The sequence below is a fragment of the Leopardus geoffroyi genome, chromosome C1 (genome assembly GCF_018350155.1).
Source record: "Leopardus geoffroyi isolate Oge1 chromosome C1, O.geoffroyi_Oge1_pat1.0, whole genome shotgun sequence".
Lineage (NCBI taxonomy): Eukaryota > Metazoa > Chordata > Mammalia > Carnivora > Felidae > Leopardus > Leopardus geoffroyi.
In genome coordinates this window covers 46070454-46083313 of record NC_059328.1, presented here as the reverse complement: position 1 = coordinate 46083313, position 12860 = coordinate 46070454, and the positions used below count along the sequence as shown (strand labels likewise).

Here is a 12860-nt window from a genome sequence, read left to right as displayed (position 1 = left end):
GACACAGAATCGGAAACAGGCTCCAGGCTCTGAGCCATCAGCCCAGAGCCTGACGCGGGGCTCGAACTCCTGGACCGCGAGATCGTGACCTGGCTGAAGTCGGACGCTTAACCGACTGCGCCACCCAGGCGCCCCTCATTTTTTTTTTTTTTTAATTCAATGCTAGTTTGGCAAATCCTGTGGACTTATTAAAAGTAAAGCATCATACTCAAGCCTGTCAGCTCTACCAAGATAAGTTTGTTTTTCTGTCTTCTTTCAGAAAGTTCACAGACTCTTTGGGAAGATGGGGCATCTACTTGGGTAATTGCAGTAAGACATGGAAAGTAGTGAGAGGCATGAGACTTTAAGAGATATGCAGATGAGATGCTACAAGACATGTTTCCCAATCTATTCCTTGGCCCAGATGCTGAGCTGACTGTACAGTAAACACTCCAAGTGATGCATAAAATATGGGCATCCCCCACCCCATAGAGTCTGTGTCAGTGGGGCAGGTTCAGAAGTCCTCAGGACATTCCCATGCATGGCCAGATCTAAAAACATTGCCAACCAAGGTCTGAGGAAGGAGACATTTTGGGCTACAGGGGAGAGTAGACAGAGAAGAAGTACTGGGGCCCAGGGACTCATATGGTGGAACCAGCAATCTGCTAGAGCTGGGGTACCAGAACAGACAAATGGGTGAGAGAAGAGATGGTGATCTGAGAGGAAGATCCTTGAAACTAATGTGCTGGAGATAGTCCAGCTATTGGTAAAGACAAAGTCTAGAGTGTATCCATCCATGGAGAGTGGTGGCTGAGATAGGGTGGAAGAGATCATCGGGAATGATGTTGGAAGGGCTATCGATAGGGATTCTAAATTTTTTTTTTATTATGAAATTTATTGTCAAATTGGTTTCCATACAACACCCAGTGCTCATCCCAACAGGTGCCCTCCTCATTGCCCATCACCCACCCTCCCCTCCCTCCAACCCCCCATCAACCCTCAGTTTATTCTCAGTTTTAAGAGTTTCTTATGGTTTGGCTCCCTCCCTCTCTTTCTTTTTTTTCCCTTCCCCTCCCCCATGGTCTTCTGTTAAGTTTCTCAGGCTCCACACAAGAGTGAAAACATATGGTATCTATCTTTCTCTGTATGACTTATTTCACTTAGCATAACACTCTCCAGTTCCATCCACATTGCTACAAAAGGCCATATTTCATTCTTTCTCATAGCCAAGTAATATTCCATTGTATATGTAAACCACAACTTATCTATCCATTCATCAGTTGATGGACATTTAGGCTCTTTCCATAATTTGGCTATTGTTGAAAGTGCTGCTATAAACATTTGGGTACAAGTGCCCCTATGCCTCAGCACTCCTGTATCCCTTGGGTCAATTCCTAGCAGTGCTATTGCTGGGTCATAGGGTAGGTCTATTTTTAATTTTTTGAGGAACCTTCACACTGTTTTCCAGAGTGGCTGCACCAGTTTGCATTCCCACCAACAGTGCAATAGGGTTCCCGTTTCTCCACATCCTCTCCAGCATCTATAGTCTCCTGATGTGTTCATTTTAGCCACTCTGACTGGCGTGAGGTGATATCTCAGTGTGGTTTTGATTTGTATTTCTGTGATGAGGAGTGACATTGAGCATCGTTTCATGTGCCTGTTGGCCATCTGGATGTCTTCTTTAGAGAAGTGTCTATTCATGTCTTCTGCCCATTTCTTCACTGGATTTTGTTTTTCAGGTATGGAGTTTGGTGAGTTCTTTATAGATTTTGGATACTAGCCCTTTGTCTGATACGTCGTTTGCAAATATCTTTTCCCATTTCTTTGGTTGCCTTTTAGTTTTGTTGATTGTTTCCTTTGCAGTGCAGAAGCTTTTTATCTTCATGAGATCCCAATAGTTCATTTTTGCTTTTAATTCCCTTGCCTTTGGAGATGTGTCAAGTAAGAAATTGTTGCGGCTGAGGTCAGAGAGGTTTTTTCCTGCTTTCTCCTCTAGAGTTTTGGTTTCGTGTCTCACATTCAGGTCCTTTATCCATTTTGAGTTTATTTTTGTGAGTGGTATAAGAAAGTGGTCTAGTTTCATTCTTCTGCATGTTGCTCTCCAGTTCTCCCAGCACCATTTGTTAAAGAGACTGTCTTTTTTCCATTGGAATTAATCACTGGTACCAGAACATAGGGCACTTTGCCATCGTTATAGTTCTTGTAGTAGTGAAGGTTGGATCGAAGCTCTTTTATTCATGAAGGATGACTCAGATGCTATTTTTAATTGACTTTTCTTTCTTTCCATCTTTGGAAGGGTTTGACAGCTATTACTGCCTCTTTTTCTGGGCTCATAATTTCTTAGCTTCTGCTGCTTTCCTCTGTACATTGGATTTTGAGTTTGCATTTTCCTTAAGGCTCTCACATTTGCTTATCGGAGAAGAATGTGAAATGTGTGATAAACCATTGCCATTGATGTTGCCATTGTCCCTCCCTCCCGGAAGGCAGTAGTCAGCAATTTGTAGAGATTCAGAAATGCGTTACCTTTTTTCCCTTAAATCAAGAAAATAGGCATCAACACAGTGTCTTCTCCTTGTGGAATTTATTTTATGTCTATTTTTATGATGGCTTTCACTTCTGAGTCACTACTAATTTATGATCCCTGGCAGGGATCCTCATTCACTGCAGCTTACAATGTGGTGTGAACCATGCCGTCATAGATGGGAGCCCAGGCAGCTGTGAGCTGGGAGAGGGTTCCCGAGCAGACCGGGAGACAGGGAGAACTCCAGCAAGGGTGCAGCAGCTCTCTCTATCATATTTTATAAACCAGGAATCCGCGCATGTGATTTGACACAGGACTGATTCTCACTTGCAGAAGGGGTACACTGAATTGTATTTTGTGGTCTGGTTCTGCATTTTCATATCACCTTTAAATTACATCAAGTCAGGGGCGCCTGGGTGGCGCAGTCGGTTAAGCGTCCGACTTCAGCCAGGTCACAATCTCGTGGTCCGTGAGTTCGAGCCCCGCATCGGGCTCTGGGCTGATGGCTCAGAGCCTGGAGCCTGTTTCTGAGTCTGTGTCTCCCTCTTTCTCTGCCCCTCCCCCGTTCATGCTCTGTCTCTCTCTGTCCCAAAAATAAATAAACGTTGAAAAAAAATTTTTTTAATAAAATAAAATAAATTACATCAAGTCAGAGATCAGAACTACCTTGAAAATCCAAGAGACACAGTCACAAAAGCCATGTAATTTATTAAGGCATTTTTAAAAACCCAATTACATTAGATCCAATAGTTTGCTCATCTGTTTAACAGAAAGTCTGAGAGAGTGTTTTAAAGGCAAATGCAAATTGGTTCCTGGAATTATTATTTGTTTGTTAAGAAATATGATTAGAGATACATTTGTCACATAATTTCTGAAGTAAGTGTGACATATGCAAAACTGATGATGAAATGTCTAAGAGATAACAGAAGACTTGTAAATTAGAGCTAAATTTATAAGGAAGGCATTTTAGCAGAATAGGTAAAATCAATCCTAAAGTTAAACAGATTTGGATTCAAATTCCTAATTTCTAACTGTGGAAGCTGGGGAAAGTTACTCAGTATCTGTGTATTCACCTACCTATAAAATGTTACACCTACCTGTAACAATACTTGTTTTCTAGGGTTATTGTAGAGACTTTATATATAAGGGTTGGTAATAAGGATGATGGATACAGGGGAAAAAAAAAGAAACATAGTTATCAATTCTCTGAAACTAGCAAAGTATACAAAGACTCCCCAGGAAGCTAATAGTACAGTATTCATGTTGTTTTGGTCAAGTATTAGCTTGTTTCTTTTTTTTTTTTTTTTTTTAATGTCTATTTTTTTAGAGACAGAGCACGAGCAGGGGAGGGGCAGAGAGAGAGGGAGACACAGGATCCAAAGCAGGCTCCAGGCTCTGAGCTGTCAGCACAGAGCCTGACATGGGGCTCGTACCCACAAACTATGGTACCTTCAACCTGAGTTGAAGTCAGACACTTTATCGACTAAGCCACCCAGGTGCCCCAAATGGTAACTCGTTCCTAAAAAAATTTTAGCAAAACTAAAAAATTCTAAACCCACCAGTAAATTCTTGGGTTTAAGGAGGGCAGGATAGAGCGCTCCAGATTGTGTGAGTTTGAATCCTGGTTTTGACCGTTCCTTGCTGTGACCTTGAATAGGCTACTTAGACTCTCAATGCCTCAATATTCTGGTCTATATCTTGGGAAAACACCGGGTTAGGCACAAGGCTTAAATGAGTTAAGTGCTTAGAATAGAGCCTGGCACATAGTCATGTCATGTAAAGTTGTGTGTGTGTGTGTGTGTGTGTGTGTGTGTGTGCGCGCGCACGCAAACACACACACATTATCATTATTATTGTTGTCATTATCATTTTTAGATTCCTATAAAATTTTGAATGAGATATGTGTATCTGATGGAGTCTTGTTCCCTAGTTGGGCTGAATATATTCATGTAAATATAATAATACTGCATTTATAGAACTGACGTTGGGGCTTATAACTGAGTCACTCACACTGGTCTCCCTGAGCTCTAAAACAGCAAAGTCTTTGTTTCTCTTTGCTGGTTGCTGCCCCCTTGGTCAATTTCCATATCAAAGAGATACACCGTTAGTGTTTAGAGGACACCACTTTCTTTTATTTTAGGTTGCTCCCACAACATCTCTGAAATTGTTTTGGCCTTTGCTTCCCAGCTGAAGCATCTGAAGCGCCCAGTCCACATCAGAAGTGCCAAGGTCCTCTCCCCGGGCTATTTTCAGGGTTATCTTCTGACACGACAGCAATTAGATCATTTGTTTCTGTGTGCATTCTAAGCTGCCCTTAGGAAAAAACAAAAAACAAAATTCTGTACAGTTACAGTTCGTGAATTATGTGAACCTGCTAATTTTTCTAAATGTTGCTTCACCAAGTCATCCTCCAAACAATTTGGAAGCCCCAGCTGTTAATGAGGGTACCAAGATAAATAAGACACTATCCGTATCTTTTTCTTTTTTTAAATTTTTTTAAGTTCATTTATTGTGAGAGAGACTGAGACGGCGTGAGTGGGGCAGGGGCAGAGAGAGAGAGAGAGAAAGAAAGAGAATCCCAAGCAGGCTCCAGCACAGGGCTCAAACATACAAAGCTGTGAGATCATGACCTGAGCTGAAACCAACAGTCAGACGCTTAATCGACTGAGCCCCGGAGGCATCCCTGTGCTGTCCCTATCTTGAAGGGATGCTGAAAGACTTCTAAGGCAAAGGTTCATTCACCCTCCAAATTTTTATTGAGCATCTGCTCTGGGCTGAATATGCTTCCAGGTACTGAGGTTAAGGTAGTGACCAATCCTGACAGAGCACCTGTCCTCAGGGAGTTTATATCCTGATGGAGGGAGAGAAGTACTGGGTTGGGGGGGGGGGGTGCTCATGGGTGAGAGGAAGAAAAGGAAACCAGAATGTATTGTGTCTGTGGTTGTGGACAACCAGATCTCTTGTTGCCAGTTTGAGCAGGAAGGGACTTGTAACATTATTTGAGGAATTTCCAGAGGGGCTGGAGTTGAGCTTGTATGCTACAGATTAGGGAGAAATCCTGCATCCACACGGGATTGTTGCAGTGGGAAGGCATTCATGCTTCTGGCCTCTGCACAGCGCGGGAGCATCGACTACGGCTGCTCCCCAGAGCTCTGTTCCCCACTGAGCAGTGACACCCTCCTGTGCTCATTCCCCATGCCTCCCTGGTTGCCTCTGCTTGGCAGATTTCGAGCTGAAAGAGTTCCTGGGAAGTGTAGTTCTGAGCTTTCCAGGATCTGGGGTAAGGGAAGATTCACTAGACAGGAAAAATAATTAAAGTCTTCTGTTGCCCCTAAATCCCATTCTTTTTTTTTTTTTTTTTTTTTCGACGTTTATTTATTTTTGGGACAGAGAGAGACAGAGCATGAACGGGGGAGGGGCAGAGAGAGAGGGAGACACAGAATCGGAAACAGGCTCCAGGCTCTGAGCCATCAGCCCAGAGGCTCGAACTCACGGACCGCGAGATTGTGACCTGGCTGAAGTCGGATGCTTAAAACAACTGCGCCACCCAGGCGCCCCGCTAAATCCCATCCTAATTGCCCTTCCTCCTTCCTTTGTCATGGCCAGCTTACTCAAACAAACAAAACAAACAGAAACAAAAAGCGAGTCCTTTCTTTCTCTCTCCCCTCGCATTCACTCTGGGGCCCACCACAGTTTTGCTTCTGTGATGACATTTTTTGCCCTCTGTTCTTGTCCCATGGGCTCTGATGCCAACAACACGCTCTCCTAAGTGATCCCATCCAGCCCTATGGTCTCGACAACCACCAGTAATCGCTAGAGCTCCAATTTAGTGGGCATCTCTCATTGCCTTCTAAATGCTTTACATGTACTTATTGGTTGAATCCTCATAACAACTGTTCATTTTCGTGTTCTGTTGCACCAGATGACCACAATTTGAGGAGCTTAAAACAGCACACAGTTATTATCTTACAGTCGAGGAGGTCAGATGTCTAAAACCAAGCTGTTGATAGGACAGCATTCCTTCTGGAGGCTCTAGGGAAGAATCCGTTTCCCTGCCTCTTCCAGCTTCTGGAGGCTACCTTCCTTCCTTGGCTCTGGACCCTTTTTCCATCTTCAAAACCAGCATGTAGCATCTTGAGCCCCCATATCCATCATCTTTGTTACATGATTGCATCCCCTTTACTGTTGCATCCCACTTATAAGGACCCTTGTGATTACACTGGGCCCACCAAGCTAATCCAGGATGATCTCCCCATCTGAAGATCCTTAACTCGATTACACCACAGAGTCCCTTTTGGCACGCAAGCTGCTATGAACCGATTTCAGGGATGAAGATATAGACATTTTGAGGAGCCGTTATTGTACCCACCACAACAACCCTATGAGGTACAGTACAATTATTACCCAGACCAGGCAACAAATACAGAGAAGTTAAGTAATTTGCTCAGGGTCATAAAGCCAAAAATGGAGGGGCTGGAATGTGAATGTAGGCAGCTACACTCCAGGGTTCATATCCTTAAGCTCTGTGCTCACCAAGAAACTAATAACTCCCTAATTAAATGTATAACCCCCCAAAGGTTCCCATACCTAACGGCCTATTTGATGGCTCCCCTAAGAAGGTAAAGCATCACGTCCAAAACCGGGCCCATGATCTTTCCTCAGTACTTTTATTTCCTGTCCTCAGTCTTAGTTGCAAGGACCAATGTCCATCCTCTCGCCCAATTTAGAAACCCAGATATCATCCTGGAGCCCTTCTCCCCTCTCTAGATCTGGTCCATACCACCCCCTGCACTTTTCTCTCTTCCGTTCCCGTAACACTGCCTGATCCTGCCTTTCGTCCTTTTTACTTGGCCAATTCTAGTAGCCTCCTAATTGGTTCCTGCTCTCTACCCTGCATGAGGTGGAAATCTCAGCCTGTTCTAGCCGTGTATAAAACTCATCAGTAGCTCCCCATTTACTCTGAAGATTAAGCCCAATTACTTTAAGGAGACTTGCCCTCCACTCTCTTCTGCAGACTCCCATACTGACACACTGGGGCTTCAGTAACATGGAATTGCTTATTCCTGTCTACACCATGCAGCTCCCCCCTGCCATGCCTTCTTTGTTCCTGCTCTTGTCGGAGCCACCTGTCCTGCCACCTTCATGTGCCTGCCTCTCCCAGCTGAGTCATCTTTAGGGAGCCCTCTTTGCACCCCGGCTGTCATCATGACCCTTTCTCTATGTTCTGATAGACATCATGCCATGTATCTAGAAATTGTCTCTCTTACACTAAAATGATCAGTTTGTGTGTGTTCCCTCATTCCACCACCTCTGAAAGGTCAGGAATTTTTTTTTTTTTTTTTTTTTTAACTAACATCCAAGTTAGTTAGCATATGGTACAATAATGATTTCAGGAGTAGACTCCTTAATGCCCATTACCCATTTAAGCCATCCCCCCACCCAAAACCCTTCCAGCAACCCTCAGTTAGTTCTCTGTATTTAAGAGTCTCTTAGATTTTGTCCCCCTCTCTGTTTTTATATCATTTGAAAGGTCAGGAATTTTTTTTAACTTACATCCAAGTTAGTTAGCATATGGTGCAATAATGATTTCAGGATAGACTCCTTAATACCCATTACCCATTTAAGCCATCCCCCCACCCAAAACCCTTCCAGCAACCCTCAGTTAGTTCTCTGTATTTAAGAGTCTCTTAGATTTTGTCCCTCTCTCTGTTTTTATATTATTTTTACTTTCCTTCCCTTACATTCATCTGTTTTGTTTCTTAAATTCCACCTGTGAGGGAAGTCATACGATACTTGTCTTTCTCTGACTGATTTTGCTTCGCATAATACACTCTAACTCCATTCATGTTGTTACAAATGGCAGGATTTTATTCTTTTTGATTGCCAAGCAATACTCCATTGTGTATATACATATGAAAGGTCAGGAATTCTCATTCATCGTTGCAACCCTCATGCCTAGCACATGGCAAGAAACCAAGGACTATTTTGAGGTGATGTGAGTTGAATTGTGAGCAAACAGGAATTTGCTAGTTCAGAAAATTGGGAGAAACGTGGGTGTTGCAGGCAGAGGAAAAAGCACACTCAAAGGCACAGAAGCATGATAAAGCAAAACAGGTTTGGGAAGACATCAGTAATTTAGTGAGGCCAGAGGGAAGAGGGCGTGTTGGGGGAAGGGCCCGCTACCAGGTCGAAAGATGAACAGAGTTGGAATTGGGGAGGGCCTTTTGTGCTAAGCAAAAGAGTTCGAGCTTATTTGCAAGCTTTGGGGAAGCCACGTTGAAGAATTCCAAACAGGGGACCTACGTGATCACATGTGTGTTTGTCATCAGATTGGTTGAACAGCCGGGTAAGTGGTGGATTAGAGGGGCCTGGAGTAGAAGCAGACAGAGGAAGTCATGGCCATGCGTGAGGAGGACTCAGAGGCAGTAGCCGTGGCACGAAGAAGGGACAGGCTTGTGGGCTTCTTAAGACTTGACATTGACAGGATGTGGACACTGACCTGCCGTGGGCCCAGGAAAATGAGGCATGGCATGGCCCCTTGGGCACCTCCCCTCCCATCTTCATACACCTTGCCTCATGCCCTCTGCCCTGACGCCCCCTCTATGGGTGATGAATAATCAGCAACGAAATGTGTCACGTCTCTTTCCCATAACAAGGAAAGTGAAGTCCAAATGTTAGTGCTGGAAGGGACCTTGGAGATCACTAGGGTCAACTGCTACATGTGATAGATGACTAAGCCCAGAGAAGGGCATGACTTCCCTATGGTGGCTCGGGAAGTCGCTGGTGGGAACAGAGCCACTCTTCACTAAACCAGCTATTTAATTCTCCACATGGCGTTGGTCTCTAATATTTTCATGTGTATCCACTTACTTTCTGCCCCTCCCTGACATTAGAATGTAATATTTAAGAGCTGAGCCGTGTCTAACACAGTGGTTTTGCCCACATCATAGACCTTGAATGAGCATTTGTTTACGAAGGAGTGAACCAGGTTTAAGAAGGCTTGCTTCCTCCTGAGCCAACGATCTTTACACAGGACTCTGGTCTGGAGGTTATCGGTCCATAATTTTATTTCCTGCTAGGGTTTATCCTAATTGTTCCTGAGGAAACTAAAATCTACCTACCAGTATACTGTAGTTCATGTGGCTTCAGACAGTAAAGAGCCAAAAATAGTCATCATGACATTCGGTTGAAGATATCAACCACTGACTGCCTCACACCTATTTTGATAGCTACTATAAAAATAATATGCATTACAAGAATGTGGAGAAACTGGAATCCTACATACTGTTAGGAGGAATATAAAATGGTATCGCTGTTATGGAAAACAGCATGGTGGTTGCTCAAAAAATCAAAAACCGAGGGCACCCGGGTGGCTCAGTCGGTTAAATGTCCGACTTCGGCTCAGGTCATAATCTCACAGTCGTGAGTTCGAGCCCCACGTCAGGCTCTGGGCTGACAGCACAGAGCCTGCTTGGGATTCTCTCCCTCCCTCTCTGTCTCTGCTCCTTCCCCACTTACTCTCTCTCTCTCTCTCTCTCTCTCAAAATAAAGAAATAAACTTAAACTTTTTTTTAATGTAAAAAAATGAAAAATAGAATTACTCTATGATTCAGCAATTCCACTTGGGGTCAAACACCCAAAAGAATTGGAAGCACAGTTTCAGATATTTGCATATCCATCTTCTTAGGAGAGTTATTTAAAATATCTAAAAGGTGGAAGGAACCCAGGTGTCCACCCAATAGATGAATGGATGGACAATAAGTGGTACGTAAATACAGTGATATATTATTCAGCCTTAAAAAGGAGAACATTTTGTCACATGCTACAGCACGAATGAGCCTGGAGGACAGTGTGCTAAGTGCAATGAGCCAGTCACAAAAAGATAAATACTATGGTTCCGCTTACGTGAGGTACGTGGACTTGTCAAAACCGGAGACCAAGTAGCGTGGTGGTTGCCAGGGGCCCGGGGTAGGGAGAGTGGAGAATTATTGTGTAATGGCTACGGATTTCCACTTCTGCACCATTCAAGGGGTTCTGGACATTCACAGCAATGCGAGTGCCCTTAATACCACTGAATTGTACACTTGAAAATGTTTAAGATGGTAAATTTTAACTTATGTGTATTTTACCATAATTTAAAAAAATATTAACCACTGAGGGGCGCCTGGGTGGCTCAGTCGGTTAAGCATCCGACTTCGGCTCAGGTCATGATCTTGTGGTTGGTGGGTTCGAGCCCTGCATCAGGCTATGTACTGACAGCTCAGAGCCTGGAGCCTGCTTCCGATTCTGTGTCTCCCTCTCTGTCTGCTCCTCCCCTGCTCATGCTGTCTGTCTCTGTCTCTCTCTCTCTCTCTCTCTCTTTCTCAAAAATAAACATAAAAAAATTTATTTTAGGGGCGCCTGGATGACTCAGTCGGTTGGGTGTCTGACTTCAGCTCAGGTCATGATCTCACAGTTCATGGGTTCGAGCCCCGCATCGGGCTCTGTGCTGACAGCTCAGAGCCTGGAGCCTGCTGATTCTGTGTCTCCCTCTCTCTCTGCCCCTCACCTGCTCACACTCTGTCTCTCTCTCTCTCTCAAAAATAAACATAAAAAAATTTTTTTAAATTTCTTTAAACATTAACCACTGAGGTATGTGAAGCTATCTCCTTTGATCCTTACAATAACCTTGAACTGTTAGTAGAACCGTCCCATTTTATAGTGAGGAAAATAGGGCTCAAGGAAGTGGAGTGAATTGCCCAAGGCACATAACTAGAAAATGATGAAGCGGAGCCTCATACTCAGATCTCCTGGTTCCATGCCCAGTGCTGGCTGCTCCTACATCAGGGAGAGGAAGTGTAGTCGAATTAATTTCAGTGCTGGTTGAAATAGAGATAGGAAATCAACAGTTAGCAGTTTGTGGAGAAAGCTTTGTGTGTGTGTGTGTGTGTGTGTGTGTGTGTGTGTGTGTGCGCGAGAGAGAGAGAGAGAGAGAGAGAGAGAGAGAGAGAGAGAGAGAGGAAGGAGGGAGATGGAGAGACGGAGAGGTGGGGGAGGGGAGAGAATAGGAGGGAGGGAAGGCTCAAGGGGAGAGCATGCAAGCAAGCTCCCAGACACCTGCTTTGCACTTCTTCAACTTCCTCCCCTCCCCGAATCTTTGGAAAGCAGGTGTGAGTCAACTGTAAACACAGAGAAAAAGGTCAGCCGGCATTCCCTCAGATGGCAAAATCAAAAGTGGCTGGCGATGGGATTGTCTGTGTCCGTGCGGCTCCGCCCTTTAAAATGATCAGGAGAAGACAGTGGCTCTTGTTGAAATGGCTCCGTTAGCTGTTCTGGAACTCCATCTCCACCCCTGACTACCTCCTGGGAAGACGAAGGATGACAAAACGCCCTTACAAAAGTAAATTAGATCCAGGGAGAGGAAGGGGGGACCGCTGGGAACAGCACTGAGCGGGAGTCAAGCCCAATCCTACCTGCCTAGACCAGCTCCCTGTGTAATGCCAGGCACAGCCTTCCTCAGCCCCAAGGGTCGGGCTGCTATTAATACCATCATTTTCATACACTGAATTCAAACTGAACTGAGAACATAGAGCACACTGTCCCAGGGGGAGTCAAAAATACAAAAGGATCAGCTAGCCTCTTCCAAGTAGCTTTTATTTGTCACGGACTTACGCGAATTGTGGGGGACGCTTTACATACAGCAGCCCTAACCTGTCTCGCACTTGACAACTTGTTTTTCTGATGAGACTACACCGATAGGTAATATCCCGCTTCCCAGAGTATTTGCCTAGATGATAAAGAACAGAGAATTTGTGCGTTTTTTGTCTGATATCGTTTCCAATATGATTTTTATTTTATTTATTATTATTTTTTTAATATATGAAATTTATTGTCAAATGGGTTTCCATACAACACCCAGTGCTCATCCCAAAAGGTGCCCTCCTCAATACCCATCCCCCACCCTCCCCTCCCTCCCACCCCCATCAACCCTCAGTTTGTTCTCAGGTTTTAAGATCTCTTATGCTTTGGCTCTCTCCCACTCTAACCTCTTTTTTTTTTTCCTTCCCCTCCCCCATGGGTTTCTGTTAAGTTTCTCAGGATCCACATAAGAGTGAAAACATAGGGTATCTGTCTTTCTCAAGAGCAGAGAATTTGAACATAACCTGTGTAGTTCCAAAGTTAAGTTCAACAGCCAAGTTGTACAGAGTCTGCAAGCACTAGGAGACAGGGAAGAAGTTCGCTCTTGCTATCAGCCCCAGGGAGAATTGTAATGGAGAAAGGTAGGCATTGGAGTTGCAAAAAAAAAAAAAAAAAACAAAACAAAAAATTGGACAGATAGAGGGTGCATTTTGTGAAGCAAGAACACACAAGCAGAGTCGGG

At 44.2% G+C, this 12860-nt stretch overlaps 1 protein-coding gene across 4 annotated transcripts in view; it reads left to right on the top strand.

Moving 5' to 3' along the window:
• The window catches only part of FYB2 (FYN binding protein 2), a 128314-nt gene that overhangs the window by 21766 nt on the left and 93688 nt on the right, over window positions 1-12860 (top strand). The gene's annotated exons all lie outside the window — the stretch shown is intronic.